The 18,359-nt window shown below is 38.3% G+C and overlaps 2 protein-coding genes across 6 annotated transcripts in view; one reads left to right on the top strand and one right to left on the bottom strand.

Annotated features, from left to right (window-relative positions):
• LOC126366260 (proton-coupled amino acid transporter-like protein pathetic) overlaps positions 1–18,359 on the bottom strand; it is a 231,414-nt gene that overhangs the window by 177,757 nt on the left and 35,298 nt on the right. The window contains exon 1 of one of the 3 annotated variants that reach the window (XM_050009331.1): positions 7,209–7,219. The exons of the other annotated variants lie outside the window; for them this stretch is intronic. The gene's annotated coding sequence lies outside the window, so the exon portion shown is untranslated. Of the gene's footprint in view, positions 1–7,208; positions 7,220–18,359 lie in introns of those variants that run through there. 3 annotated transcript variants of the gene reach the window in all.
• The window catches only part of LOC126366279 (glycine receptor subunit alpha-1), a 62,159-nt gene continuing 54,933 nt past the window's right edge, over positions 11,134–18,359 (top strand). For all 3 annotated transcript variants that reach the window (XM_050009356.1, XM_050009355.1, XM_050009357.1), the window contains exon 1: positions 11,134–11,309. The gene's annotated coding sequence lies outside the window, so the exon portion shown is untranslated. The remainder of the gene's footprint in view (positions 11,310–18,359) is intronic.

Raw genomic sequence — 18,359 nt, 5'->3', positions numbered from 1 at the left:
AAGTGGTTTTATCGGTATTTAATTTATACTTAATAATAAAGCTGGCGAGATGGGGTTGGTGACTGGTAGTGGTACGGATCGATGACGAGTCCAAGGTCGCGTGAGTACCTTCATGGACAGACGGTGTTCGAACGCGGTAACTGGAGTGCTTGGATAAGTTCCGTACCTATCTTTTTTTTCTTGCTAGTATCGACGCGATCCTCAACAACGACAATGCACGTTCTCCATAACGCAATGGAGGGAAGAGAGAGATATAGACACGATCTTATCGATTCTTAAGATTGCTTCTCTTTAAGTATTCCTTAGGTACATTTAATTTTGATACTAGGTTACAACTTGACTGGGAGTGTACATTCTTCTTCTTCTATCGTGTGGATTGCGAGGCGAATTATCAACCCCATCAACCGTGGTGTCAGGGTTATTACTGAACCGCTGAGTCCCCTGACATGACTCATGTAACGACTACGTACTTACATCAGTAAGTAATAACCGGGACCAACAGCTTAACGTGCCTTCCGAAGCACGGATCTTTTTACTTTTTGGACAATCAGGTGATCAGCCTGTCCTAATAAAACTAGGGATCACAAAGTGATTTTTGTGATTGGTCCCCACCGCGATTCGAACCTGGGACCTCCGGATCGTGAGCACAACGCTCAACCGCTGGACCACGGAGGCCGTTTCGAGGAGTGTACATTACCATTTTACACCGACACATTCAAACCCACAGAAGCTCACGTCGTAAGACGTGGTTGCGACAACAGGCTAGTTTCCAACTAGTCAAATTAATTTTATTACTTTTTACTAAACGTCAAAATACGAAATTACTATGGAACTTGTATGAATAAACATACTGTGACGTCATAGAAAAACGTGATGAAATTTCCGACTTATTATTACGTTTTCCTTGATTAAAATTCATAAATAAGTTAAATAGAAAAAAGGAAATATTTTTCGTCTTTATTTTGTTAATATAATAGTTATATTAGAATTTCATAATTTACTTATCTTGAACCTATTATATGACCCAATCATCAGTAGTTAAGGAATTTTATAGGCTGTTTATACAGGCTGTTAATAAAATCGTAACAAATACTCAGGGGGATGATTCAAGTGGAATTTCCTGTCAGAAAATTCATGAATTTATTATTTTCAGTTTTATACTTTTGCGACGGAAAAATCCACTTGATATCAACTCAGAATCATAGCCTGGATCATCCCTCAAAGTTTTCGTTACGGTGTCACTAACCTGTATTATGTCATTTACCAAGTTCAAACGACGGTGGTGGTGTAGAACCATTTCAAGCCATAAAGGTCATCAGTGAGTTAAAAAATAAAATAAGTTTCTTTGTTTCCACATACCTTTTCAGTTCACACAGTCATGTCTACTTTACATTACTAGAAGTGGCTTGAATAGTAAGAACCTAGTCGTTAACTTGGGATATAATCACACGTTGTTTTAGAAACGAATTGATTCTTTTTTGGTATTTTAGGAAAAAAAATAAGCTTGTTTACACGTGGAGTACATCCATAATATAAACTTGCGCCCGTGATATCTATTGGGGTGGGCAGAGTCACAAGTAATCAGTAGACTTAATACAACCGTTTTTGATTTGAAGTCCTAAGACGGATATAATTAACAGTATGGTGACAGGCAGGATACTTATTGATGATCCACTATAGTGGATATTATCTCTTCATCGACTTTCATTACTCGCCAGAATGATAAGCAGCTCAACACAGTTCTAAGTTCTTTCTTTAGTTCTAATCCTGCACAGATCAAAAATAACGTACACGTGCACGAAGAATATTTTTAGTTACCCGAGTAAAATATTAGGACTATACGTGTGGGCGTAAAAGTAGTAAGCACGATAGTAAGGACCGTGTCCGGGACGCCACAGTAGTTGGTAACCCTACTTTCAGATCAAAGTTGGTTGTTCATCCACAGATTCAAGAAACAACGGAGATATGCCCTCAGGACTAAGTAACACGAGTCCGCTCACGTCATTCACGATATTTCTGGCTGGATTGCTACGATCGATTTACCCACCGTTCATTGCGTAGTTGTGGTTGCGCGATGCCAAACATGTGAACGACGTGGATGCTTTTAAAATATGTTCGTTGTCTTATTAAAACGTTTCGTGTTGTGCATATTTCGGTCACACCGGCTAAGGCACTGCAGTATCTTTTTATAATAAAAGCTCTGTGTCCAGTTTCTTATTTCCATTTCTGTTACATTTTTACTAAGCTGATATGTCTTGTTACATGTGACGAGGAAAAAAACTATTTCAAAGGTCGTAAAAGATGGTCTAGCAAATCTTGCGATGACTATGTAATGAGGAGGGATGAAGGGCATAATAACAGGGAAAGTTATGAGTTTGAATGTGGATGGGTTTTGGGACTCATAACTTTCCTCGTTATATGTCTAGGTATTTAGGGGTACGGGCTTAGACGACCCAAGAAAGTATGGATGGATTGTGTAAAAAAGGATATGACATGTGTGTGAAAGATGCGAGTCCTGAGATGACGACTGATAGAAATGGATGGAATAAGTACATGTTGTGCCTATCCCACTTAGAGTGGGATACTCACCACTATATTTGGGTGAATATCAAAATGTGCCAAGTTTGGTGGCGAACTTTCATATTATGTTTTCGTGAAAAACTGGGTTTCAACATGAAAAAGGATAGTTCTAGCTACGAGGAACAAGTTACCTCGTTGGAACTCAGTTGTTCACGAAAACATAATATGAAAGTTCGCCACCAAGCTTGCCACATTTTGATATTCACCCATTTCCAATTTGGCTTGTCAAAGGTGGGTGTATCCATGGCAAGACCAACGCTTCACCGAGCTTTCTGTTAGACTAACGTGATAGATGGCGAGCACTATCGTCGTCTATAATTGACCCTGAGGTCCTGGGTCACTGGTTCGCTATGCAAACGCGGAGCTCCGCCGGTTTGAACCCTGGTGGCAGATTTGCACCAATAAGTTGTTTTTAATTAACACAGTTGGCTCGACAATTACATAATTGTGTCATAGTCATAAGCTTGTATTAATTCAGAGGTCGGAAGTGACAAAAACTATTTTTTATATGTTAATTATGCCGTTTCTTCTCATTTCATATTCTGAAATGGTGGCAAGTGGTAGCTATATAGAATACAATTCAAATAGATACTTGACTCACGATAAGTCCTACATTGAATAATGATTTTACATTGAAAATAAACTAAATATAATTAGATTTATTTGACTTTTTAATAAAGGTACAATATAAAAAATATGGTAATAAAAAAGTTTATTTAGGTATAACCTACGACACACATAAATATTTGCACACATCAGAACAACCAATATTTTTTAATAAAACAATAATGTAAAATACCTCTGTCATATGCGCAACGTGATAAAATATTGGCACGGTCGTTTTATCGATTTCATGTAAACCAAAAACGTCATGTTGTTCAGTCAAAATACTACATCGTGATAAATTGTCGATGAACTCTCAATGCCACCATATTTTTATCAGATTCTGTGGACTTTTGACATATCTACGTAATATGCCATACTGACACTTTTTTATCTTTTAATGAGAAAATTTGACGTGGATTTGACAATGGATTCAACTCTTTGTCATGTTTGTTGTTTCCATGTTGCCAAATACAAATTTTTTTTTTTGTTCAAAATGCCTACATCATCAGTTTCTCGCCGTTAGAAACGTTTATGCTGACGGTTACTTATTGTAGATTTTCCGCGAAAGGTATTAATTACTTGGCCGGACAAATGGGGAGCGCTGAGAGTATTTAGTGTAGCCAGCTGATTGGCCTCTATGGATAGCTTGTGAGATCAATGACCGAGCTCATCAAACGTAGAGTCAGGTTTACTATTAAGCCTCCAAAGTTCCCTAACCTGGCTCATGTAACGACTAAATCATCACAACAACGTGACAACAAACTATTAAGTAGTGTTGTACCCGACTTCGGCGAAGCTAAAATGAGGGTTATGAGTTTGACCGCTATGTACGTATGCACATATGTTACTGTTGATTATTACATGACAAAAGTCGACACGGACGGGGACTCGGTACATATAGCTATATAATTACCTACCTACTACCACACCCCGGACACGTCATACTAATACTTCATTTTACATAGACACTACACATTGACGTTATCATACACGCGCATCTGTGTGCGTGACGTCTGACGTCCATACAATTGAAAACTAAAGTATGACCGAGGGGGGTGAGGTAAAGCTCAGTCGCTGGTGGGGAGCGAAGAGTTGTCGTTCTATGCCACTACGTAAGTCTCCGGCTAAAAGTTTCACACCATTATTACTAAATTACATACACTATTGTGTTACGTCATAAAATGAAGATGGTCGGCCAGAAATTTTATTGTAGAGTTTATGAGTCATTATGATTGGACCAAATAGTTTATTGTTACAGAGGTTCTTGTGATAACCTTACTTTTAGGACCTCTGTATTTTATATTGTAATCATTATACCAAACTCTTTCTTATAATTTAGGTTGTGAAGTTGTCTAGGGGCATATTTTGATTTAGGTAATAACTCCATCGCCATCCATGCCGATGGTACTTTTATAAATCTTCCATCTTAGCTACTGCATCAAAATATTCCATGGTTTCTTCCTTTTCTTCTTTAGCGGAATTCATAGTGTGCGGTTCCTTAATAGTATCGGCGTCCGAAGGACGTAATATACGATCCCGTCGACCCGATTACTCTAGTCATAGGGACAGCCAATCAGCTCGCCACACCAAACACTTCAGGACCCCGATACCAACCCCACTGGCGTGGTCGACGATTTCTCTCAATCAACGCTTATAGCTATCAACCCACTAGGGTCGATTAATTCTTTCAAATATTTTTCCTCTCAGAAGACGCCCTGAGCTGACGTTAGCGCCCAACTGGGCACCCTCAGGCCTGTTGTCTTAAACGTTGTACCGGGTGAGAGCTTTCAGCTCTCCCCATTTGTCCGAAAAAGGTACTAATGTATAGTAGCCCTTAGAGGCTTAGACATACAGGTACCCTTTTAACCTTGTATTCACTCCTTATATAAGGGTTCGTTTTGCACGAAAGCGAAATTGTGCAGAGCGGAACTGAAAAAATAAACGACTAACCACTCCTATCGAGAGTGACATAGACACGCGGTATGGTGCTCCCCGTGAAACGAGCCGTGTTTAAATATTTTATATCTCTTTCGAAGAGTAAATTGCTTCTGATACGGGTTTTGTACTGCATTTTTTTAATATTTTTTAAGAATTATGAATTTCTGGTTCTAATGGAGAGCTTGTTAGATTTTTTTTGACGTGACTTATTGTAGATTTGCCGCAGATGGCATTAACTACTTGGCCGGACAAATGGGGAGCGCTAAAGGCTCTCACCCGATACAACGTTTAAGACAACAGTCCTGAGGGTGCCCAGTTGGGCGCGAACCTCGGCTCAGGGCGTCGTCTGAGAGGAAAAATATTAGAAAGAATTAATCGACCCTAGCGGGTCGATAGCGATAAGCGCTGAATGAGATAAATTGTCGACCACGCCGGCGGGGTGGGTATCGGGGTCTTAAGAGAGCTCGTTAGAATAAATTCACAATAAACATGTTACATGCTATAACTTCTACTCAAAAGTGGAGTTTGTGGAGTTTGCCGATCCTATTTATTCATGGTCCTAAAATAAAAACAAAAAAAAGCGACATAGTTGACCGAGAGTTCCGTACTTACTATTTAAAGTATTAACAATATTGTTTAAAAATAATACTACGTAAAATATCTAATAAATAATTTTAGTAAAACGAACGTGACTTTGAAAGCAGCATTGATACAATAAAACTAGTACTTCACTTGATTCGTGTAAAATATTAATTCTTCAATAAATCACAAAGGAAATCAAAAATTTGTGGCCTTTGAGCCGAGGGAAATTTGCATTTAGCTATCGAGCCGCAACGCTTTCTAAGATCATAAATCAAGAAGTCAATAACAGCCTGAAGAATTCTGGCTTTAAATTGAAGGTCGAACACGCAAGCCGGAAAGATGAACCTTCATATTCGTAACGTACCATTTGGTGGTTGATTGCTGCAAGGTTATAAGTAGGTATGACCTAGAAATCCAGTGAAAATTATAAGTGTTTAAGTTTCGTTTATGGATACGGTTTACTGCAGGTTTAACACCACGTGACGTCGCCTAATACATATAGTGAAAAACCACATAAGGATTTTGTAAAAAAAAACACTTTTTCAACAAATTCCCGATTGTTTTCAAACAGTTTTAATAGTTTCAAAACAATTTCTCATCTGGATTGATAATAAGGAATGCAATCCAGGCTCGCGATCGCAAATCCCGGAATTTTTGGGATCTCGTCTAGTTCATCAAATAATATAAATTAGGATGGCTAAAAACGATGAAAAAACTGCTTGTTTGTGATAGTGAGGTTGAATTAAAAAAAAACCTTTTTGAAAGAAAACAAAATCATTTATTCTTTAATATTACTAACTAAATAATTAAGTTTTCTATGGAAATCAGCATTTCAGCAAAAAATATAAATCAAGGAGATTCGCCCAATCCCGTCAATCTCAAATGGGATCTCGTCATTGATTCGGGATTGATTCCGAAAAATGAAACGAGATCTCGCGAGATCGGGATTGCGTTCCCTAATTGATAAAATCTTGTCGATTTCGAGGTTTTCTTAACAATAATAACATAACAACAATATACTAACATAGTTCGTAAGTCTCTATTGTTTTACTAACATTATATGGATGCAGAATCTGAAATAAATATTTTATTATTATTATTATTAATAATAATGTGATTTTACAAAGAGGCGCTTACATGGTTTTCACTATAAGGCGACGATAAGCGTTTCTATTTTATACAAGTGTTGCAAAGCCTTTAAAAAAAACCTATTACAAAAATCGAATGACAACTTTATTCACATCGTACTTAGTTTGAAACGCCCAATTTAAATAGATCACTTTGGAGATTCACTCTGTGGCAAGGAATAATACTACGTACGGTCACGAGCATTAATATATTATGTATACACTTTGGTACCATGTCACATTAACTTTTTTGACAAATTGAACTGTATGTCTCACTAAATGTCAAATATGTTAGTGCGACAGAGTCCTGAAGTGGGTACATTATATTGCTCATGGGTACACTGTACGACCACAGTTATGGAAAAGTGACCTAACCTGTATTGGGCTGGTTTCCCCTTCGCGGGCTGGAAGGTAAGACAGGCAGGCGCTTCTGAAATAAATCGGACCTGTTAAATCTTTAGGTTAGGTAAGCGGGCCCTGTGAAAAAAGGGATATTGCTAGGGAGATGATGAGGTATTTAATAAAACGGGGTGTAATATTTTAGTGTCTGTAACTTGAATAAAAGGGGATATAAACATGTGCCACGGACTCCGTACGCAACATGCCTCACTATGTATTTCTCGACGCAAAGCGCCAAACACGGAAGACTCGACCAAAACCCTCCTATAACTACACACTCAATTCGTCAGGCCAGCTTTATTGTGTACCGTGTGACCGGACCTTCAAGCTGCAGTTCGGTTTCGCCAGCCACATCAGAGCCCACCACAACAACGACTCGGGATAGATATTTAGGAGTCGCCGTCGCCGGATACGGTTTGGATGACATGATGATGATGTACTTATTGTACGTGCGCAGCACATACCGCATGGCGTTACCGGGTGAGAGCATTCAGCGCTCCCCACTTGCCCGGCCAAGTAGTTAATGCCATCTGCGGCAAATCTACAATAAGTCACGTCACAAAAAAAAGGCGCATGCCTCACAATATTTGTATCCTACTTATACATGTAGAATACGATCAGGTGCAGTGTGGTTCTCTAATGACTGTCATCTGCCAAGCTTCGACAACGAACGAACAACGGCGCGGCCGCTACTCGATTCCATAAATGCTGCCGTCGCATAGTCTTTATACATAGGGTATATATATAGTGACATCGTAACGAATCTTGAGAGGGATGATTCAGCTTAAAATTCTTTGTTAATATCAAGTGGAATTTTCCGTCGCAACATTCATGAAAATTCCACTTCATATTGACTCAGAATAATGTTCTGAATTATCACTCAAAGTTTTCGTTACGATGTCAGTAACAACCTTTGTTATTTGTCGCAATAGCTATTGCGTAGACGGTTCGTCATCAAACGAACGAACAGCGATGAAGTTGTTTTTAGACGTTGATTGTGTGTGTGTTTTGTGTGTTTGGGGTGTGATTCCCGGAAATACCGTAACAATGACAATGGGGATTATGACTACCAGTATTGCCTACAGATATTACAGAAGATGGGTTGATAATTATACGATGCATCATGCGATCTGGATCTAAAAATGCCTGCAAGTTACCTTGTTACATTGCTGTCCACCCAATTAGAGATTATGACGCGAGTTCTTGTTTACGTAGCTATTTGTATATAGGGACCTAATATCAAAAATACAATCATTGTAAATGTTTTCTTCGTGTCTTCTACAACGTACTTGAAGCTTCCCTTTCGACATTTTAGTCGGTTCACTTACATTTATGAATCAGCAATTTATGCCAAGACCTTGTACGACAACCAAGTAAGTATGTGCCAAGTACTACAAATAGCCTAGTGTAGACGAGGCATTAGCACATTATCTTTCATGAGACATGTAAAGAATACTAAACTTATTTGAATAATCCCTATGTTATGAACGTTGAATAGTAACTACTAAGACAAAGATTTACTTGAAAAATGAGTGCTGAAATACCAATTTTACCCACGTTGCCGCTAGCTCTTTGTGGCGTCCTCTATCCCAAAGCAATGTAAACGAAGCACCACGATTTATTTTAAACGATTCAATTCAAGTACCTATTCAAAAAAGTATAACATATTACGTATCAGGTTCGATAAAGCCTAAAAGCATCATATTTTGCATTGAAGCCTTTTAGAGAGTATAATCATGTTAGATAGAACTTAATCCTGATGAGTGAATTAGTTCAATACACACTTACACACCTAATACTTTATTGCACACACGGAAAAACAAAGATACATAAATTGTTATTTATGTATCTTTGTAAGATTTCTACTGTGCGGCGTTATTGCGCAGTAGAAAACTCTTCCAGACTTTTTGACGTGACTTACTGTAAATTTGCCGCAGATGGCATTAACTACTTGGCCGGACAAAAGGTACCAAATATCGTCGATTAGAGTGAAAACTGAGCAAACCCATCAAAGGTAAAAAAAACTAAAATATTCCGTTAGCGCCTTTTTATAATACCACATTCCAATATTCAGCATAGCCTCACGCGAGCCCCTCTCAAATTCACCGTCTACAGGTAATACAAAATCGTTTCATGCGGAAAGCCACGGGAGCTCCGTGGTTCCTTCGCAATGAAAATCTGCACATTGACCTAGGTCTGCCAACCATTGCCCAATGGCTCAAATTAGCTTCCAAACGTTTTTTCGATTCTGCTCCGCACCACCCAAATCCCCTGGTAGTTGCGGCTTCCGAATACATCCCGCTTAGGGACGGTACTGAAAAGTATCGGCGTCCGAAGGACGTAATATACGATCCCGACGACCCGATTACCCTAGCCATAGAGGCAGCCAATCAGCTCGCGACACCAAACACACCAAACACTTCAGGACCCCGATACCGACCCCGCCGGCGTGGTCGACGATTTCCCTCATTCAGCGCTTATCGCTATCGACCCACTAGGGTCGATTAATTCTTTCAAATATTTTTCCTCTCAGACGACGCCCTGAGCCGAGGTTCGCGCCCAACTGGGCACCCTCAGGCCTGTTGTCTTAAACGTTGTACCGGGTGAGAGCCTTCAGCGCTCCCCATTTGTCCGGCCAAGTAGTTAATGCCATCTGCGGCAAATCTACAATAAGTCACGTCAAAAAAAAAAAAAAAAAAAAAAAGCCTCGATTTCATTGATTTAATTTAATTCAGGGTAAAAATTTAGGTTACAATTTCTTTACCCGAATTAAAACTAGCGTCCCATAATGTGCTTTGCGCGTAGCGGGGTCTTGTAAACAAAAATCCACGTCTGAACGTGATTTTAAATCAGGGAAAAAGTGAGGTTACAATTTCTTTACCCGAATTAAAACTAGCGTCCTTAACGTGCTTTGCGCGTAGCGGGGTCTTGTAAACAAAAATCCACGTCTGAACGTGATTTTAAATCAGGGTAAAAAGTGAGGTTACAATTTCTTTACCCGAATTAAAACTAACGTCCCTAATGTGCTTTGCGCATAGCGGGGTCTTGTAAACAAAAATCCACGTCTGAACGTGATTTTTTAAAGAAGGCGCTTACTAGGTTTTATCTATAAAGCGATATTTATGTATTTGGGATTAGAAATTCAGGACGATCCCTCAGGAATCCTGTACATTCCTACTAATCAGCAAGGCCAACCCGTTGAAGTTGTGTCGTCAGAGAGTACCGCAGTCAAATGTCATACCTCTATTACTAACAGCCGTTCGTTACGTCAGAAGACGTTAACATTTTCTGTTAAGGTCGATTTTCTGGGCTAATTTTATTTTTTTGTCTTCTGCATAATTTAGGACGCAATAAAAGGAGTTCTCCGAGTACCATACCTACGTAAGTAATGTTAATTTTTATGGAACATTAATATATAAACAAACCACGGTGCGTACATAATAATATTAATAATTGAGGTCTCCTCTCGAACGACCTTAGGATATATGAAGAACATTCTTTCTAACTACTCGACATTTGAATAATGCCATAGCAAAATATATTGTTACCTACCTAGTTAATGATTTCTCATAATATATAAAATTATCTCGAAATTACAATAGACAAAGTATTTGATAAAAGGAACTGACACAACTCAACGTACAAACAGCAAACTTGGCGGTCGCCATGGTAACGGGTCAAACAAACAATGAATTAAAAGACAGCTGTCGTTGTAACTTTAAACTGTTCTATTCAAAAAATCCAGAATAAAAATAACGTAAAAAGATTTCAAGCGTTAAAAGTATTTTTGAAGATTTTTTTTGCATAAAATGTTGACGACGTCTGGCGAGGCGGGCGGTGGGTTTCTAACATCGGACCCAAACACGCAACCCGCTCAGCATAGAGTTTTCAGTTAAAACCATCGCGAGGCACGACCCGACCGCGCCTTCCTTTCCAATAATAAAAAAAAAACTTTTTACTTTTTTTTTTAAAACCCGTGACAGTACCTACCGAACAGAGAGTGTCTTCGAATTTTGTGTTGTGAAGTGGAGGAATATTATTGTTCAATAAAATACTCCTAATGGGATCCAAATGCTGGTAAGAAAATTTTGGTACAATAATAGTCTGTTAGGATTAAGTAACTCTTAGCTAAACTCGATCTTGATTGAATTGTATTTCACCAAAAGTATCTTTTAATCAAACTCAAACTTTATGTTTGCAAGTTACCGCCTGAAACTTCGGGAAGTGGGTATTCTTCGGTTTGGTTTTAGTACATTTAGCTTTCTGTAACAAAACTTTGAACTTATTTAATGTACCTATTAATTTTAATATTATTAAATAAACGTAAATACCTACCGGATTACAGGGCAATTTCTTAAATAAAAATGCATATTATTAAATAAGACGAACAAGACTTTTCGATAGACAATTATTCAAATTAATTTTATTAGAAAAAGTACTTAGTAGTAGCGACTTTATAAATATTTGTGTTGTTTAAAATTTTTAAAATAAATTTTCAGAAGATTTTATAACACGAATGGGAATATTGCCCTTAAGTTTGTTGACTCCTAAACTCAATGAATTACGTTTCAGACTAATTAAGTGACATCAATAGAAGTAATGTACGCCTTTCTCAATATAGACAGGAATACCAAATAATAATTCATTGGAAATATAGCGAATTAAATTAGATGAGATCACTGCTAGGCACGATACCTGAACCTTGTCGCTCTGAGGAGACGAAGCAAACTCCAAACTCCTTCGCTGATACTGGCTGATGTAGAAATACCTAGATCCAACTGAGAATTGAACTCGGGACCTCTGATTTGCTGGTCAAGGTGTCTAGTTCAAACAGAGGTCACGATAATGAGTGGTATAACAATGCCGTTTTTTGTTATGCGATATTTTTATGGTTACTTTTCCATATTACCGGCTACTACTACTATCTACTTCCCCGGAAAAATACATTGGACCACATTTACGACATACTCGTGATAATAAGCAGGAAGATACCTATTTTCATTGTCCCAGAACATGCACGGAAACAGTAACGTATGCTGTAACATTGTGAAATAGACGGAGACAATCGGTTATTCGGTTATCAGCATATTAACATGCCGTAAGATATAACAGAATCGATCGACCTAATCACTATGCTAATGAACGTCACAGTACTGGCTCCTACTGCTACAGTTCTAAATCATACTGCGTATTGAAGCTATTGTAAAACATTATATTTAATGAAATATAATCACTAATTCTACTGAACTAGACTGTCTAACTACATAAGTACTTACATATGTGTGAGCAGTAAGTAATCAGAACACAACTTACAATCACTTTCCATAAGAAGTCCTTAGTTGGATGAGCCATACTGGTATCCAACAGACCATCACCCATAATAATGATCCTAGATTCTATTTAGAAGAAAAGAGAGTAAAGGGAAGACCAAGAAGAGCTTACACGGAATAAATTGAAGAGAAGGTGAACGTCGTGTCTTATAAAGAAGTTAAGAAATTTTTCTTTGATAGACAAGGATGGAGAATGCTACATCGACAAGAGCGTGGCTCTTAGGTTTTGAAGATGAAGTTAGAAACGAAGGCCTTTCTTTGCCGTTTTTTTTTCAATATTCCCGGAGAGATAAGGAGTTGATCGCGTTGTTGTTTTTACTCGCTTCTAGTCCAAGGATACAAAAGTTGCTATAAAACGTAATATAATTTAATATTTTCCTGAAATGCCACCTATTGAACCAAATAAAACCAACTGTGTTCAAAATTCTCATTCTTGCCAATTCCAGTAGTAAAATAAAAGTTATTATGGAGTTTCAACCCAAACTTTTATATACAGGGTGTTAGTGACATCGTAACGAAAACGTTGAGGGTTGATTCACAGTCGCAAAATTAAAAAAAAACACAAAAATCATGAAATTGCGACGAAAAATTCCACTTGATATGAACCCAGAATCATAGTCTGAGTCATCCCCTTCAGTATTCGTTACAATGTCACTAACACTCTGTATTTACCGCGTATTTTCGACAAGCGCAGTTGGTAACATAGTATATATTGCAACCAGATGGTACAAACGTTTGACGAGAAAATCACACGGGCTTTCAAACGTATTGCATTCTCTGATTGAGTGTCAAAGGATTCCATTGTTGCGGTTCCTGACGTTAAGTAATGGTCACTATTCTTTGCTGGACTGGGAACGAATAAATAACATAGGATTCGTACAGCCTTATAACACAACAAATACTTTATTGCACACAAAGGAAATACAAAATTACAAACAGAGAAATAGAAAAATAATGTTACAATAATTATGGAATACATTTATCTTCACCGGCATGCTTAAAAAGTTGACAGATATATTGAGCTCATTATGATATTTGTCAGTACCATTCAGAGGACAGAAGTCCTACTACTCTGGGTGCCATTCCACTTGCGGAAGACAGAGTACTGCGGGGCGGAAGACAAGAGGGATCATGATGATGATATTTGAGGGACCGTGAATATATTATGCGACGGACGAATATATTGTATGCAAAGTCTTGAGCAGTACACGAGTTCTATAATTAATAGATTGTTTATAAAGATAAAATAGAGAATTATGGGATGATAAGTAAGTGTTGCGCTGAAAAAAATGTGGTGATGATAATTCGGTGTTGGAATCATAGATAATTGATATAATGTTATTTCCAGGATTTCTGCCAGAGTAATGGCCATAGGCTCGCCCTTATTACATAGGACTTAGACATAGCTGGCGAGGAGTGGGCATGAGTATTCACCTCAGCCTCTTTCGGGGATATAGGCTGATGCTATATTATGTTATGTATGACAATTGAGTAAGCCATTCGGACGTGCAGAGTTAATTTAAGAAGATTAACGCTACAGACTTATAAACGGGATACAAGTGCAGGACTAGGAAGAGGCAGTAAACTAAATATGTTTCAAAGAAAGGTCAGCTCAAGAGTATTCTAAACTGGTGAACATGTAACAATTTTTTGAAGATAGTGATATAAGCGAAAGTGGTGAATCACGAATTCGGGATCATTGTAATTAGATTTCCGTGACCTCTGCCTACACCAATAGGAAGCTAGCGTCTTATGTACCTATGTATGAGGTCAGTTGCTCTGCGTCCTGCAGGTAGAATAATCAATTACTCCGGTTGTGCTCATTGGATTGTATCCGGGAAGCGAACTGTGATCAGAAGTAAAGTGGTCTCAAGGATGAGGCGGATTTGACACTAACACAACCGGAATCATGCGCAGAATACGGTTAAGATGATACGAGATAAAAGTGGTGTCGTGTTCGCATTATTTATTATCCCATTTATAAAACACCAGCTGTTGCCGCGACTGCTTGATAAGATGTTTTTGTTTTTCATTGTTTTTCAAGTAAATAATAAAAATACGTATTATGGTCAAAGGTAGATCTGAAATTGTATTACTTATTGGGAAAATAATTCTGATTTTATTTATAATGGATCTTTATGAAACATTTCTTTCTAAGTAGATCCTTAGTAAATAAACTAAAGCATACATACGCCCACATCTAATGTACACTGACCTAAATAAGATAATAAATTGTCATTTTTCTTCAATTTATATTTATCGAGTATTATGTTCATATCTCACTAGGTATTCCATGGTAGAACAAAATGTATGCAATTGACACCTCTGTGTTATTGGTTGCGCAACCGACAACATTTAGTTCTGTGTGATACAACCTTTAGTTTCCTGTGAAATAGTTTATTCTTACATTAAAAATATATAATATAAAACAGCTCAAATCCCAGAGACGGACATGTTTCAATTTTCAGAGACGGAATTAATTATACTAAATAGGAGTGAATAGATTACTCCACCCACAAGAGCGCAGCTCTTAAATAAAGGGAGAGAGAGGGAGAGAGAATAGGCACTTTCTAGGTAAGCATGTTCCATTCTCGGCCACGTCATCACTTACCATTAAGTAATATTGTGGTCAAATGGTTGCCCATCTTCCTTAAAAAAAATACATTACCTACTTTAAATTCAAGTAGACGATGGTGCGGAGCGACAGTTACAACGATCATAAAAATATCACATGATGTGAATCTCGTGGTATAAGCGTGGTAGATTGTATTCAAGGCGATGGAGTGAACACTATCATTATCGTAGTTCATCAATTCATCATTCTTATAAATTAAGTGTAAGTATAGTGGGTTGTTTCCTATCTATTTGTAGTACTAGTACCTAACCATTGTCATGTAGATATTAATATATATATAATATTCATCGTGTTATTATAAATTCCACTTTGGAAGAATATCTCGCGCGAACTATTCAGTTTAGAAAAAAAAATAGGGACATCATTTTTGAAGACCTATCTATAGATACCCCACGTATGGGTTCAATGAAAAAAAATATTTTTGAGTTTCAGTTGTAGGTATAGGCAACCCCAAAAATGTATTTTTTTTTATTATTTTTGTGTGAAAATGTTAATGCGGTTTACAGAATACATCTAAGTACTTACAACGATATAGCTCTTATAGTTTCGGAAAAAAGTGGCTGTGAAATACGGACGGACAGACGGACGGACGGACGGACGAACATGACGAATCCATGAGGGTTCCGTATTTGCCATTTGGATACGGAAACCGAAAAAGTTGATATCCGCTCGTGACTTCATCTGCATCCTCTCGTGCGAAATGCGCGTTAGAGCCTTTCCATCCTTTCTGCTATTCCGTGGATGTGCCCGTCAATTTTGCTTGTTTCTGTACTATGTGTGGTCAATAAAGTATACTCGACTAATGAGTTTGATTTCATGTTTGGAACATAGATACCTAATAGAGATCACGTGGTTTCCAGAATTTGTGCCCGGTTAGTGGCAATAGGCTCGCATGAGACTTAAACATAGCTGACGAGGAGTGGATGTATTTTAAACACCTCAGCCTACCCTTACGCGTGTATCCCTACACGCGTGATGCTATGTTATGTTAGTAAATGTACTATAGTTAGGAGTGTCTAGTTCGTTCTTTCCTTTAAGTGTAACATGAGCTTGTCACATGAACTCACCAGGGAGCCGCTTGGCGTAATTGAGAAGGAGCGTACGCCACTTAATAGGTATTCATCGATCCATCCCTCTTTAGCAATATGAGTTTCTATCTTATCCATTACTACACTTTTTAGTTGAATTTAATGTTTACCAGTTGTTACTCGCGGATTCGTTCGCGTGAAACCCTACTATAAAATCTGTAGAAGTTTCATACAAACTTTGCCACCCTTTTTTACCCTCTAAAGGCCTGTGTCCACTACACACTAGGACTGTGCTAGGGCCGTGTCAGGCAAGGACCGGCGCGCCGGACGCTGCGAGTACTATGCCTAATGCAGCGGAACAACCCCGTTCTATCTCCGTACGTACCGGGAGTGGCCGGTCCTACGTGTTGAACAGTAACTCTCCGCGCGCGTCTGAGCTAGGTTTACTTTTGAGGTTGGTAATTCACCTTACAACCCACACGATAGAAGAAGAATATAACCGTTCATCAATCATTAATTAGGAAGAGTACGATCACTCTGTTATTTTAAAAATTCCCGAGAAGAACGGCAGTAGAATTCATACTTGTTCTAAACAATGTTTCAGTAATAAGATTCTTCCAATCCAGCAAAAAGCAACTGTTATAAGCAACTGTTCAATCACCATCAATGTAATAGAGATAATCGGTTATTGCATGAAAGGCTACATCATGACCTAGGTTCCAGCTGACCTTGCAGTATCGACCTCAGACCCCAACTGTTCGAAGGTCACATATAGCGTCTAATTACACCAATAACTAACATCATCCAAACAACGATCATAAATATGCTGTTATAAATTTTACACCACCAATATTTAACTGACAAAAAAATAGTTTTATGTTGCTGGTGTAAGTGGCAGAGTTGGAAGAGGAAGGCAGGAAGGCGTGCAGTCATGAGTAATATCAGTACCCACTTTAGAACCCTGTTGCACTATCATATTTGACATTTAATGACAGTTACAGTTTAATTTGTCAAAAAAGTTAATGTGACATGGTATCAAAGTGTATACATATTAGTGCTCGTGACCGTACATAACGCAATCAAATCCAGGATGTTTTAAAGAAAGGTCAAAATGTACTCTAAACTCTAAACCGGCGAGTATGCATGGAGACTTTTATTCCGATTTTTCCGTCCGATCATGACCTATGCAGGGGTAGTTTTCGCTCACGCGAGTCCCTCTCAAATTCACCGTCTACAGGTAATACAAAATCGTTTCATGCGGAAAGCCACGGGAGCTCCGTGGTTCCTTCGCAATGAAAATCTGCACATTGACCTAGGTCTGCCAACCATTGCCCAATGGCTCAAATTAGCTTCCAAACGTTTTTTCTGCTCCGCACCACCCAAATCCCCTGGTAGTTGCGGCTTCCGAGTACATTCCGCTTAGGGACGGTACTGAAAAGTATCGGCGTCCGAAGGACGTAATATACGATCCCGACGACCCGATCACTCTAGCCATAGAGGCAGCCAATCAGCTCGCGACACCAAACACCTCAGGTCCCCGATACCGACCCCGCCGGCGTGGTCGACGGTTTCCCTCATTCAGCGCTTATCGCTATCGACCCACTAGGGTCGATTAATTCTTTTAAATATTTTTATTAAATAAATTTCGCAGATGGCATTAACCAAAATTAAATATTTTGGTTAATGCCATCTGCGGCAAATCTACAATAAGTCACGTCAAAAAAAAAAAACAAAAGGAGACTTTTATGAGAGTGGAAAAAGCGAAAGTGTTGGATGGTAGTAAGTGTAATTTCGTGGTGACTGCCTACCTCAACGAGAAACATGTTAGATCTTAACCGGTACAGGTAAGTAAATAATAAAGGTAAAATTAACGGTTCCCTATTTTGTTGCATGAAATTTCATGTCATGAATTTGCATGGCATAAATTTACTTTTCCTAATAATCGTTACGCATAAAAGACATTAAGCATAACTATTTACACATAATATAATAAAGCACAAACTTTAAGCATAAATTCATACCTATTTAAATATACATGTTGGCGGCCTAGGGCGGCCTCCGCACCCTAGCCTACTATTACACTATGGTATCCAAGTTAACTGTGACAAACCTACAAGAATAGGGCAAACATCAT

Source organism: Pectinophora gossypiella, chromosome 4 (genome assembly GCF_024362695.1).
Source record: "Pectinophora gossypiella chromosome 4, ilPecGoss1.1, whole genome shotgun sequence".
In the NCBI taxonomy this organism is placed as follows: domain Eukaryota; kingdom Metazoa; phylum Arthropoda; class Insecta; order Lepidoptera; family Gelechiidae; genus Pectinophora; species Pectinophora gossypiella.
This window is presented reverse-complemented; position numbering and strand designations above follow the sequence as displayed.